Source organism: Poecilia reticulata, linkage group LG6 (genome assembly GCF_000633615.1).
Source record: "Poecilia reticulata strain Guanapo linkage group LG6, Guppy_female_1.0+MT, whole genome shotgun sequence".
Classification (NCBI taxonomy): domain Eukaryota; kingdom Metazoa; phylum Chordata; class Actinopteri; order Cyprinodontiformes; family Poeciliidae; genus Poecilia; species Poecilia reticulata.
The window spans coordinates 16,080,830-16,095,874 of record NC_024336.1 but is presented as its reverse complement, the minus strand read 5'-3'; the positions used below and the strand labels follow the sequence as shown (position 1 = coordinate 16,095,874).

The 15,045-nt window shown below is 36.0% G+C and overlaps 1 protein-coding gene across 2 annotated transcripts in view; it reads left to right on the top strand.

The window, feature by feature from the left end:
- Nucleotides 1-15,045, top strand: part of lrrc4ca (leucine rich repeat containing 4C, genome duplicate a) — a 134,847-nt gene that overhangs the window by 43,219 nt on the left and 76,583 nt on the right. Inside the window, exons 2-3 of one of the 2 annotated variants that reach the window (XM_017305483.1) lie at nt 8,480-8,585; nt 11,074-11,201. The gene's annotated coding sequence lies outside the window, so the exon portion shown is untranslated. Of the gene's footprint in view, nt 1-8,479; nt 8,590-11,073; nt 11,202-15,045 lie in introns of both variants that reach the window. The other variant, XM_008411506.2, reaches the window with a different exon arrangement.

Sequence of the window (15,045 nt, the reverse complement as noted above, 5' to 3'; positions counted from 1 at the left end):
GCAAGTTTATCACCAGATTGTGGGATCCAGGCAAGGCCGAGTTATCTTCTGGCCATCTGGACAAAAGTTTCTATAAGGGCCAGAGAAACATATTTATCTTGCAGACTCAATAGTATTTGTGCGGACGGTCATATATAATTGTATACATTTTATGTGCTGTCTATTCTTATGAAGCTCAACTAAAATAAATGAATGAAATGATGACATTCTGCATCAGTCTGCCAAAATTTTTACTGACAAGTAATGAAACATGTTTTTTGGAGCCACTGCAAGCCTTTTAACACGTAGTACTTATGTGTATGGATTTGGTATAATACCTCCAATATCAATATAAAAATGGGGAATTAAATTTCAAGGTCAGATTTAGATCACACTTAAGTCCCAAAAATGGACTTCAATCTTGCTGATAGGAGGAACTCAAGTCCTAATCTTTTGCTCAGGAACCAGGAATAGAAGCAAGTCGGTAGATTAGTTATAGAGTTTTATTTGTCTTTTGCGGAGAAGTTGAAACAAAAKAAATGATTTAAAATGATTACGTCACGTATAAGTTCAGTTCTTACACATGGTAAAACCGTTGACCTATTCAGGCTTTATTTAACAGCTGAAGTACTAATAACGTTTCCGACCTGATAGCTTGATTTTATACTTGGTGAAGCTCTGAAGGTGTACTAAGAAATAATGTCATAACTTCGAAAGAAAGAAACAAGTCTTTGTTTACATTTTTATGATGCCGAATAGAATGTGAAGTTTGTTTTGCAGTTAACCCAGATCCTTGACCTGATTCAAGATGCGTTGATGACAAACACCTAATCATTTCTGTCAGGCTTTATTTCTTGGCTCAAGTGAAGATAAAAGTATAGCACACATGCACACACACAGAGAAAAAAAAAACAAAAAAACAAGGCATTAGGGAGCTACATATTCAACATATCTGGGATTTCATTTAATTTAAGCTATGCATATCTGTATTTGACGCTAATTTATATTATAAACTCAAATTTTACAAAAATAAAATAGATGATACAAGTAATGTCAGCTGTAATTCATTTGAGCATTTAAAGTGTTTTATATCTACAGTATCAAGGGTATGAGAAAAAATGTGTCACAACAGATTATTATCTCATTATCTGGTGTACCTGATCATTTAAGCATGAAAATAATTACAACAAAATATGTAAATTCTGTGACTCATGTTAATAAGATTAAGGCAGTGTTTGCTTGAAACATAATCAGTTATATGCAAAAAACATGACTACATTTCATGAGGGAATCTCGTTAAGAGGTAGAATTTGGAGGTTAATGTGAAAGTGTAAAGAAAACAAAAACAGTTTTAAAAGTTTTGCTTTGGTTTTGGAATGTTTATTGCACTACACATAAAACATCAAGTTAACACTGATGTTAAGGGGCAGTACAGAGATGACTATAAATATATCAGACAACGCTGAAAATTAAATCTTAAGACATTTTGAAAGAGGAGGTGGACTAGATTGTTTTTTTTTATTTTTTTTTATTTAAAGTTGGCAGTTTTACTTTTCTGTCGTTGACACAATGATCGGTGGTGCTTGAATATTGTTCCTTTTTAGTTTTTTGATTTAACATACCTCAGCATAAAAGATGAACTAGTTAAACTTTACAGGGAGTCCAATTTGCCTTGCTAATTCCCCGAAACTCCTAATACACTCCATTGGTGTGAGGCATTCGGTGAGGTTAGCATCGACTCAACTAAGAATGGATTTAATTTTGAACAGACTGAGAACCACAATGGGAGCGTGCTGCTGTGGTAATTTAAATTTCACATTTAATAGATGTTTAAACTTCTGTTTCTTCACTATGAATATTAAATACAACATTGCAGGAAGAAAGTTCACGCTGTTTTTAGAACGTGATCAGTAAATGCCAACTGCTAAAACAGAAACACACGATAATGGTTTTATTCAAATCTGTCAGTTTTCTTTTTTTTAATTGTTGTGAAATCTGCACTTTACAGTGTGTTGGATACAATTCATCACTATAACAGGATGCAATTGTTTTTAACCATCTAATTTGTAATATGAAGTTGGAAGCAGCATGGATAAAAGTTTTTTACTGAGAACAGTTAGCATAAACCCCTTTAAAGCTGCTGTACATAACCTTTATTTAAAAAGAAATTATTTTACGTATTTTTCAAAAATGTCACTAAGTCGTTACATTTTCTTATGAAACAGGGAGTTTGTGAAAAATATTAATCTCCTCCACCTCTTCTCTTTGCTACTATTGCCATCAGAAAAATATATTCCTAAGGCAAATGGCTTCAAACTGTAGTCATACAGTATAATCTGTATATTTATAGGCAACCAGCTTTAAATATAGAAGAATACATTTGCACAGGCAGACAAAGACCTGTACAAAGCCCTCACCTGACTGTGTGAGAATTTAAGGTTTAATAGGACCAACATTTCAAACCGCACTAACCAAAATATTTCTGTAAAAGCCATAAATTCCAAGAAAATATTACAATGCTGCAAACCACAGAGGTTACACACTGGGTTCAATTGATGCCAGAGAGATTTAAGGTGTATTTAAGTTTCTTCTAACTGACCAAGGTTAATTGTGTTTCTGAATCAGCTGATGATGTATTACTTACTGAATGGAATACCGTTGCTTCAACAGATGTGGAGATAGAACAGTAACCCGCTACCTCTGGAATAACCTTATTGCTAGTGTCAGCCTTCTTTCTGTCTGAAAAATATTCTTATAGTCATATAACGTATTTATTCATAAATGATCAAATATATTCTCATTTATGAACATATCCATGTTCATAAATGAACATTTGCTGCATATAAAAAGATAGACGTTTGTGCTGAACAATTATGTAGGGACATGCTCAGCCGTAATTTTGTTGCTTGAACCAACTCTTGAACTTTGACTTTTTCCTTTTCCAAAGACACTACTTCATCTCAACTTAAAGGGCCTGCTAGGTGTTATTTAGTTTGAATTAACCTAGTGCTGTAATGAAAACACGGATGTCTTTCTGACCTTCATAAAATCAAGGACCAGATTGATGCAAGCTAAAGCAAATATGAGGTTGCAAATCAATGAGAAGCTCGTCTAAGTCATGCTGGGTCATTTCCTGTTTTATGTCAGCCTGCATGATCTCATATTGAAATGGTGTATTATTGATTAAGATTAACTTGGTTATTGAGAGCAGTAAGCAGTATGCTTACATCCTAATTATGTGTAATTGATTCTTTTTTTCATACAAATCAATAGGGGTTTCATAACAAAAATATGTTTTTTTTTCATGTTAAGACAAAAGTAAAAGGGTCACATACTTCAGTGCCATGATGATCAAAATAAGACATTATAAATCATTTCAAAATATTTGTCTTGTAAAATTCAAATGCATTACCCTTTAAAACAAGTAAGTAGTGATGTCAGAAATAACAGGTGAAAATGCTATAATAACCAGGGGTGTTCGAGGTGCAGCCCACCAGCCATTTGTGGCCCTTGCAATATTTCTGCTGGTCACACTTCAGGATTGGTATAAATATGGCATTCAAACAACTGGAGCTGATGTAGCTGGATGCTTTTGGTAATTTTAGGTTCAGCTTTAAAAAAAGATAAGCATATATCTTCTTAAATAACAAAGCATTAGGTACACAACAAAGCATTTTTTTTTCTTGTTAAGCATGGTATTTGCTTATATTTACAAAGTCTCTTAGGTTTTACTCAAAACTAGAATTGGGCGCACCCATTTACTGACCTCTTTATTGTTACCCCGAAAACAAACACGTCTCAGACAATGTTTCTCTTCATGCTACTGGATTGTAGCCACAGCTACTATGGGACACATTGACAAAACCAACGCTGCCATGCACTGGTGCCACTGGGATCTCTAAGCAGGAAAGGCAAGTGAAGTGTTTTTCCCAAGGACACAGAGACAGATGGAGCTGGGGATCGAACTGGTAACTCACGATTACAGAATGAACTCCTACTGCTGTTGCCACCATCATCCCAATATATAGTAAACGTGAAAAAAACAACAACAAAACAGTATTATACTCTGGTGAAAAACATTCTTAAGTCTAAACACAGTCTGTAGACTTTAGGGAAGGAAGTTGTTCTTCACGTCATCCGCTATTCCTTTTTTTTCTAATTTTGAGACTGTAAAAAAAGAATGTCTCAAAACACGCAAACTAAAATGTCTCCTATATTATTCACTCATAAACCATTTTTCTCATGATATCTCTATTGTGAATGAAGTAAGTAATAGGTTTGTTAAGTAACACTTGTTCTCAAATTCTGTGACATTCTGTGGATGCCACTGCATCTCTTATAAACTTAGGTCTTGAACAACAAAAGTAATCTAAAGTCTGGCGAGTGGATAACTAAAAGGTTTTACTTGGGGAAACCAGGTCCATAAAGGGACTGTGGTAATGGCAACGTTTTCAGTTGGGGAAGAGAGAAAAGCTGCACATAAGCCAAAGATCTGCCACCCATATGGGGAGAAATTACCCATAAAACTCTTTGGTACAATGTTTCTGGATCAGGTTAGTAGCTGTTATAGTTCTACTAAATACTTTGTTGTTTTTTTTGCAAAGGCAAACAAAACCACATTATATTCCTGGTAACTGGAGAAGATTTTCAAGCACATCATGTAATATTTTTCTTACACCTAAGCTGCTCCATAGATTCATATTTGCTTGACTGCATTTTGTATATTACTGCCTGACAACTAAAAAGCTCAGCAATAATACATTTGTTTATGATGCTGACACCACCCGATTACATCTGTTCGTAGAAGAAAATTGGGCGACTTTTTCGCCTTCCAGTTGGGAGATGAGCTTAAAATAAAATCGTCATGCTCCAAACAGCTGCCATATCATCAGACTAAACCAGTAAAGGCTGACAAGAAAATAAATAAATTATAACATCAAATACTTTGATCAGCAAAAGGGCCCTGCTACCACTTACTGTATTCTACCTCTTCCTCTGCCCTCCAGAAAATAAGCTAATTCTTGCTCAAACTCAGCTGTGCTAGTTTCAGAATTAGGTCAAGCAGTTTTACTTGGGGGATTTTTATGCATAAAGTTAACATACAGAGCTTTTTATGCTTTACATGTGTTAAGAGAGTTTAGTCATGCATCTACAGATAAGATGTACCAAAGGTATAGAAATATACAAAGCGGATTTGACCAAAATCCCATTACCTTAAAATAAGCCATCAAAATAGCCTTATGATTTTCTTTCACATATAATTTTATATAATCTGTAAAGAATTAACAACAATATAACATTTTGTTCTTCTCTTTACTTAGTACAATTGCAAAATGAAATTGAAAGCATCCTTGTATGTGTTTAAAGGTTGTCTGAAATTGAAGCCTTTTTTTTATTTAGGAAAGAAAGGTCCCTGGTCTGATCTGATATTGTTCATGATACATGAATACTGTAGAAGGGATAATATCATGAGTGGCATGAAAATACTGTGCATCCCTGTCACATGAGCTGCTCCTTTCAACAGCAATCAGAGTGTTCTTACCAAAGACAGGGTTGTACACAGTGAAGCCTGTCTGGCAAAGCACAAAGTCACATACATAGATCATTTTTATTCCCCTTATTGTGATGTTCGCTTCAGCAAGTCATCTTACTGTTTGTATTCAAATACTGGACAGGTACCACTGGGCAATTATAGTAGGCAGTGCAAAGTAACCCAAAATCGAAAAGGAAGAATGAAATGATCTAATTAAAAGATACAGATGAGTGTGACATTGGTCTTTGCTAGTGACTCRACGACATCTTTTCATAATAATTAGTTATTTACATGTTTTTGTTATGTAAAATCTCTATAGTGAGCATAGATTAGTGTGGATTCATACTTAGCCAGTTTCAAGGTGCTGTGTGAAGGAACAGATTTCACAGTATATTTGTTTTTTGTTTGTTGTGGACTTTGTGTAATAGGTCTTACATGTGGTGACAAACAAAATTGAAACACTGAAGTATTTCTTTAGTCAGCCTCACAAAAAAATCCTAATGAACTACATTGAAGTTGATTGTTCCTACATCACAAGACAGGGATAGTTGCACAGTAAGCATAGGTGTACTAGATAAATTATATTAAAAATATTGTTTCCTTCTGGGGTTTTTTCTAGCATATTTTTCTCACATCACAGTTTGTAAGTTACACATTACCTGACATAAGAACGAAGTTATTTTCAAAAGAATTTTAAATAAAGGTTTTTTCTACTGGTACTAGATAAAAATCAAGTTGTTACAGAAGTTAGCAGAGACTTTATTGTGCATAAAAACTGACAGAAAAGATACCTTATTTTAATTGATAAACAATGCGTGACATTATGTTCTTGGTTAATACTCAGAGTATAGTGCAATATCAGCTTAAAGCTTTAGAAAACCTTCCATGATTGTACTTGTTACACAAGAAACCATAGTAGCTTACCTCAAGGGATGCTGTGGATGAGGAGACAGAACAGTAATTGGAGCTGACAGTGATCCAGCCAGTTTGACACATCAGTCACAGTCCATATCATGCTACGTAGCTGCCAGGTATAAGTAGGTAGACCAAAGGTCACTACATCACCTTGTAAAAAGTTAAATAGCACAAACAGACATGGAGAGATCCAGAGTGTGGAGACAAACTTTGCCACAAACTGGGTTCATTAATTTTTCATGACAAAAAGCAGGGTTCACTTTCTATTGTATTTTGATTCTTCGCTTATTGCTTTTAAAGTTTGATATGTACAATTTTATATAATGAATAATGAAATTGATGAATTTTATTTTCTGTGGTTTGTAATAGGTTGAGATGCACAAATGCATTAAAGTGATTTTGCTATTATTTTTGCTAATTTGGTATATTAGAGACTTTTAAAAGCAGCAACACATTTGCCTAGCAGTCGTTCCGATTAACAGATCTGTCAAAGGTGAAAGAAACACATTAGTGATTACTGATTAGCGCGACTTAGATAAGATGCTCTCTGATACTGTGAGGCTTTCCTTTACCTTCACTACTTCATCCTTTTATTCGTGCCTGTCAGACAGCAGACTGGACAGAAGGTCAGAGTGTCGATCTGTGCCAAAACTCAGAGGATTTTACCCCCTCCCTCTCTGCTTTCTCTCATTTTCCCTTTCATATATGCAAACACTGGACCTCCTAATGAGAGCATGTTACTCCCAGATACCATCTGTTCCGCTTGCACAGTGTTCGAGAAAATAAAGAACATGTGACATCGCTCCAATGAGACTAATCTATCAAAGTCAGAGAGTAGTTAGCCTTTGGAGAAGTGTACTTCTCTATTTTTTTTTTWATTTTTTTAGTGAGTTTCTTGTGTTAAGTGCAAAAAAGTTCTATATCTTTTAAAAAAAGACTAAAATTAGTAATTTATTGCCCAATGCAGCAATAAACAAATAATTCCATCTATAAACAAGAACAGACTGGAACGATCACAGTAAAAATTGTATCGTAAAAATGTCTATTTGTGTGAAGAGAGATGCATTCATCCAGAGATGGCTGACCACTGTCTTTCCAACCTGGTGATTCTTTGACGTTGCTGTGTTATTACTGCTTAAGGTTGGAGACAAGAAAGATATTTGCTCCCACAAACTTGACTGAAATCCAGTAGGGGCTGATTTCTCTGCTTGGTTGTTTTCCATTTCACCTGTTTCTCAGCAAACATTCTGCACCGTCACTGTCAAGATAGACATGTCTGCAAGCTTGGTGCACACCAGTGTTATTCCAATCAAATCTAGTCTTGTCTGTGGGCATGAGCATCATCTCTTTCCCAAATAAGAAATGACAGCCCAGAGTGCTGCTCTGGTAAGCCAATCAAAGGACAGCTCCCGGATATCTTATAGTGATTAGGACAACCTAACCTTTGCTACACCAGAATGAGGGATAGTTGACACAGTTGAGAACATCATGTAACCAGTAGTTAAAGCAGTAGATTCAGAAAGTTTTGAATTTCTGACTTGTTTGTTCCTCTTTAAAGGATTTGGATAATATATATCACTAAAAACTAACTTTATATTAAATATGCAATCCAGTAGCCTGGTACAAAACAAACAAACAAAGAAACAAACAAAGAAAACCACCCCTTGTTCTATGCTTTATTTTGTACAGAAGGTTTGAACCCCCAGCTATTGAGAAACGATTCCTTCCTGCAGACATGGACTTTGTTGAAGTTTTAAACTGCTAACATTTGGCTGTGATGTATATAATGTGCCGGTTCAGTGCTATGAAGCTCACCTGAAATTGCCTGTGCTATGAACAACCATCTTCCACTGCGAAGAGAGAAGTACCAGATGGCTTTCAATGTCAATTCAATATTCAATATTTGAACGCTGGCTTTTTACACTTCCTCCTCTCATTCATTTAATATTCACTTTGTTTTATTTAGTTAATTTGTGTTACATTTAGGACAGCTGCATAACCCATGTACACTTTAGCTTGGTCATGAACTGATGGCTGGACTTTCTCATTTAGGATTTTAAGGAACAGAGCAAATTCATTGGTTCCATCAGCGTCTACAAGTTGTTCAGGTCCAGAGGCAGCAAGGACGCCAAAGACCATCACACCACCATGGTTGACTGTAGGTATGATGATTTCTTTTCTTCTTTTCTTTTTCTTTTGATTGGGTCATGCTTTTTAATGTCTTTTAATTAACTCAGTGCTGTCAGATTGGTTCTGTTTAAGTGATTTCTTGAATCTGCATGTCTAGCTGAACCGCAGCACATGGTTAATCCCAGTTAAAACATTCTCATCCGCGTTACTTTCTGTTCATATTCCTTTTGACTATATTTATTTTTGCACAAGCCATGCAGGATGTATATTGAATCAATACCGTTTGTGTGAGCATGTTTAAAATGAAGGGACTGTATTTTTAATAATACTAATACGGTACTGCATGGTTTGGACATAGACTTGTTGCAACCTATAAACTACACAAAATAAATTGCAGACTATGTTTGTAAAGTTTGAACAAAGTCCATTACACATTGAACATGACATCAATTTAAAAATCTAATTTATGCAAACAGTACTCAAGTAGGACATTAAAATAGGTCTCTAAGATAGAAAACACAGATAATACCAGCCTGTGAGAGTCTGAATGAGTAGAGCCTGTCTGCCAAATGTGTCTGCTGCAAATCGCTGCTCTTGCAGCTCCCTCCTGCTACCAGTGAGCTGGTCTTCTGCCATCTTTCACTCAAACTGCAACACAAAGCATAGCAATCGGTACTTTGCTAACACAGACTCCCAGTTTGCCACGTTTCCCCGAGCTAGACTCAGCCTCCAGTGTTAAACACACACATTATGTCACTGATCATTTTCCACGGCAGGGAGAGTTTGCAACCAACATCGTCACATTCCGCTCCCCCCGTCCAACGTTGCATTGTCCATCACCCTGCAGCTCCCACTGGACCTCTCCTGCAATCACACCACACATTTTGCCTCACGTTCTTCCCTGTGACTCATGCTTTTCCATGCTCCTAATCCTTAGTCCACAAAGCACAAAACCTGTTGCCCTTAGCCAGGTGTGTTCAAAGGTTGTGACTAAAAAGATTAAACCCACACATGGGCTGAAAACCCATTGTGCTGCGTGTATAACATGAAGGTCATTGAGTCAAAAAGGTAACATTAGCATGTGAGATGTAAGCCCTTCCAATATGGTTTTAGTAGGTTTCAGTAGGCCTTCTTGGAAAGTATATTTTTACTTTCCAGAGTGAAATTCAGATAAATGTTCAATACAAATAATTGAAAGCTTCCAAAGCAGGCCATATGAAAGAAAAGGAAAAAAAGAATAACTCTGTATAGTTTCATTATTTTATTTTTTTAAATGGCACCAGCAAGAGGATGTTGGCAGCTGTACAACAGAAAAACAACAACAACAAAAAAAGCGCTATCCTATGTTATAAACCTAGACATAAAGCCTAAACCAAAATCCCAGATGGTTATGTTTTGTGGTGGTTTGTTTTCTCAGAGTTTTTAGTTCTGGATGACGGATTTGAATTGACTACAAATGCAGTGTCTCAATGGCAGAAACRTGAACAAAAGGGGGCTGTTTGAAGCCGCAGCAGCTGCAGCATAAATGGTGCAGTGAAGGAGCAATGGTTTGAAATGTGCTCCCCCGCCATATCAGTGCAGAGATGTAAGAAAAGTTTGCTCTCCAACGCCCCTGCCTTTTTGCTGTTTGTCAGATGTTTAGCTACTAGTTATTCATTTTYATATAATATGCAATATCACACAAACTATGTTCTTATCAGGGGTGGCATCAAAATGTGTTTCTCCTGACAGCTTTCCAAGCACAGTTAATGCTGTAAAAAAACAAAAAAACAAAACAACAACAACAACAGATGACATCATATATTACTGTAAATTTACATATCAGAGCGTTTTCTACAGTCTCTGCTCTCAGTACAGGAATGGCTACACAGTTTGTGAAACCGCTGTGATCACCCAATTCTCTAGATTAGAGAATAAAACAGAACATATTTATGTCAGTTGTACATAAATCAGTGGTTTATGTGTAAATAAAATAAGTGCTGAAACTCTCCYTAAAGCTGCAGTAGGTATCTTTTAAAAACAATATGTTTTTCTATGCATATTTGTTAAAACTGTCACCACCGATGATGGTGGATAAATGATTTTTCAGTAATGATAAGTTCTTTCTCCGCCATTAGCAYTTTGAGCAGCACATACACAAGCATGGTTGAAATCACTAAGACACTCCTCCTGGCTGTGGTTGTCTCTGATTGGTGGCCGTTCTCTGTTGAGATAGTGAGTAGGTCTCAGTTTCTATAAGTAGGTTACTTTTCAGAAATGCTGTAAAGTAGCAAAACCTCTTCARCTGTGTGATTTAATTACCTAAGAGTAACTACACATTATTTTCAACTTAAGATCATTTTYGTATTCCCATATTATTGAAGTTTAYTGCTTCATTTAATTCAGCATTTAATTTGATTTAAATTGCAGAAAAWTTTAAATCTCAGAAMATTTTGCATGGGCATTACAGTKAACTTAAAAWWTKTTGTTGTTGTATACTTTTATTTATGGAATCATGTGTCTCTTTTTCTCTCCAGATGCATTATTGAGATATTTAAATCCCTCTCCTGGCATCCTGCAACACTAATAAGCACTCCTCCTGTTGCCTTCGCCTCACGAGAGATCATTCATGTATCAGAAATGGAGGCTGCACTAGTAGACCCAGGTCAGAATATTACTAATTTTTTGGTTTATGGATAATTTGTGTTTTGTTTTGTTTTTTTTCTGAATAAAAAAAAATAAAAGTGTTGAGTGTACACATTTGTACATTTTGAATGACTGGGTGACCTGGCRGGTGCCACATAAATCCTCGGGCGCCAAAATTACTTACCCTGCCTGATTCGCTTTGCTTCCTTCCGTACCCGGTTTGTGCGGTTCCTGAATTTTGTAAGTTGTGCTTATTAAATTTCTCWCTAATGCCGCTCATTGTTTGTGTGCACATCGATTCTGTMTTTTCACAACAAAACTCAACRGAGTGCSGTAATCCCTTTGTGTGCGAGCAGAGCGAGCACATGCAATTTTTTTTTTTGCGTTTGCTTTTGCCGCTTGTGCATGCAGCCCTGTACCGGAGCATTTTGATGGGGTAACGTAGACTGACGTAACACCTGTTACAACATGGGAAAAAGACATGTGCAATAGTCCAATGGAGTACCCTAAGCATTTCCCATCTCTTTGTGCTTTGTATTCTGAATGTAACATCCATATCAAGACTTCTCTTGATATGGGCTCACAGATCTGCAGTGAGTGGGAGGATAAAAAGGTGAGATGGCAAAAGAGAAACTACTGGAACGAGAAGGCAGCAGTTGCTAAGGATACCTTGTGTAATCTGCAGGTCACTAAAGGTTACCAAGAAGGCAGATAGTCAAACTTTGCAAGCACTTCATATAAATAARAAGACACAAAACAATATTATTCTTTTTTGCACAGTGATCCTATGCAACTCAAAAAGACAGTAAAGAATGTTTCACTGTTTTTAAATAATTATAATTTTTTTGTCTTAGAATTAAGTTATTTTCTTTTGTTTCTAAAGTATTTGCCCTCACTCTTCTCATTGAAGTGAATGTATGTGGTCACGAAGGTGTGCTAGTGTTTCTATTGTATTCRTTTATTTTTTAAATTTGCTTTATTAAGTTTGACAGTTTTAGTACCCAGTATTAAGAACTGCTAAAAAACAAAGAGGTGTTGACATGTTATTCCCTCAGGCACCAGGAAGCACAAAGATTTATTTATTTATGGGTTTTTTTAAATCAAACTGACAGATTTAATTTCTTTGTCTCTTGCTGTGCTTTTACTGTTTACTTCCTTTCCTCAGTTTCAAACTTTTTTTTCTGGATCTTATCCAGTTGCCTGTTAATCTMTGCATTATATAGCTTTGTTGGAGAGGCTGTGCGAAATGTCAAAAAGTGGGATGTGTCCAGCTGACAACCTTTGCTAAATGTTGCTAAATTCTTTCTACCCCGTGTCTTTCTAATTATGTAAGATCTGCAAGCTGTCATTTGGTGGAACTGATTTGTGCTAGAAGTTACATAAAAGCCTCGGGCCCCTGAGGATCATGTCTGTGAAGCGTTTGCCCACAATGTGCTGTAATTGCTGCCTTGCAAACTTTTTTGCTACCCTTGAAATAGTTGTTTGTTGTACAGGTTGAACACCTGTCACTATATGTTTTTGCAACAATTTTTACATGAAAGAAAATGAGGAGAAGGTTGAAATGTTGAAAGTGTCAGGAAAAGATGGAGAAGACAAAGAGAAGAAAGCAATGCACCATGTCACTCAGCAATATAGTTGTACTTACCTATGGACGACAGAGAAAAGAGCAGTATGAATGAGATTAGATTTCAAATTACAATGTAAAACAATGGTGCTTTTCAGACAAATACAGTGACAAGACATACTGTTATAGCCACTTAAAGGGACTGCTGTAACACTGATTGTTTGTACATTGTATATGTAGGTTATACTGTACTAGTCAGGAAGTGAATATTGTGCTCTCTAAACCGACGTTAGAAACAAGAAAAGTGGGCATAATTTGACTTTGACTAGGGCAAACATTTTGGTATCAAGTACCATAGTGCACCTTTAGGAGTCAAGATGACTCCATGCCTCTGTTTWGTTTATATAATGCTAACTCACAATGGACCCTAAAGAATCTCCAGCCTAATGGGCATGTATTATACTGTATATGGTCAAATATTTCAGAATCCCGGCAAAATGATCTTTTAATGATATTATTATTTTCAGAGAACCTGATCTGAGTTTTATTAACTGTATACTAATGCAAAATGAGCAGGAKAAAACACGTTCCGTGTTATATGAGTGTAGTTTTTATTTTTATTTTTAAAATAAATTAATAAAATAAATGAATGTAATTTTATTCTAATTTACTGAGATATTCCTGTGAATTATGCTCTRATACRTACGTACACTGTGCAAAATTCACACAGCATAATTCAATGTTCATATTAAAAATCTTTAAAAAAGAGTGAAGGGAAATATATAGTAGTATTTTTCAGTAACAGATCATTTTTCATGAGTGTTGCTCATCAGTTTTTATTCTGCCTGAATATTAAATGTAGTTGATTTACGAATACAGACAAAAACRTTAAAGACTAATGATGACCATTTAGCGAGATCAGAAGTGGTWAAGTAATTTCTGTCCATCCGCCATTAAATACTTGTGCCACATCAGGCTCTCTATTCTATTACTCTTCCTGGTGATCTCTTTAAAGTAGCAGTGTCATTTAGGCCTGATGACAAACAGATCTTTGCAGCTCCATCTTTAACAGGTTATTGATTCTTCTTGTCTCTTGTTAAAGCGACTTCAATACGACCTTTCCCTTTGAGAGAAATTATTAATGTAATTAGAACTGAAACTTGTGTTGTTTAGTTGTTTTTTTTTGTTTGTTTTTTTCAAACTTTCAAGGTGATACCTTGCTTATGGAAACACAGCTTAGGCTAGAGTCGTTATTATGCAGTTTTCATGAAAGCCCTTGGTAAATATTTTACATTTTGAGGCCAGAATAGATAGTTTATATTTGCAAGCAAGACATTTAAATTACCTCCAGGAAACTGTGACAACTAAACAGAAAACGCAAACCAAAAGTAGCTTTTAATATACAATTAAAAGTTGAAATATCTGCAAATAACGCAGSGAGGAGGAGTGGTAAGAAGGAGGAGACTGTGGCAGAGCAGGGAGAGGTTGTCATTCTCTCCTCCAGCAGCCTCAGCCTGTAGCTATAGGCTATACTATACTGGGACAGGCCTCCTGGACTAAAACTGGGAGCTGGTTCCATGGGAGAGGGTCCTGATGAATAAACAAACTGCCTCCTGTTCTACCTTTAGAAATCCTAGCACCCGGCAGTAAACCTGCAGTCTGGGAGGCAAGTGCTCTGTTAGGAACATCTGGACCAATCAGATCTCTGATGTATGACCGAGTTGATTATTAAGGTTTTATATGTTGCTTCATGGCCTCATGTAAATTGTCTTTAAAGGCTAAATACAGAACAAATCTGGATAAAAAGTTGGATCAGTGTAAATTGTAGATGTTCTGCTCAAGTTGAAATGATTTTCTTAAATCCAGCTGGAGACCCAGCTAAGACCTACTTAGGGGGGCGAAATGTGTTAATATGCGCAGCATTGTGAGCCTAGAACCCCTTGGTAGCCAAAATCAATTATGTGATGAGTAACAGAAACTTKTGAGATCTTTAAATCTGCTGTTATTGCAGAACTTTATGTTAGCAGACATAATAAGATATCCATACAGGAAGTTTGAAACATTTCAACCCAAGTTAAAAATACTGCAAACTTTAAGTATGTTGCACATTTATAAACCATTTAGCACGTACAAGTCATGTTTTTATTATTCAGGTGAAATTATATTGCTTTTTTTGGTGGGGGTTGGTTTTGTTGTGTCTGTTTATTTGCCCTGTGGCAGGAAGCATGTAAATGAATGGCTCTCATGATCCCTCATGTGCCTGAGCAGAAACACAGCAACCCAGAGGATTAGAGACAGA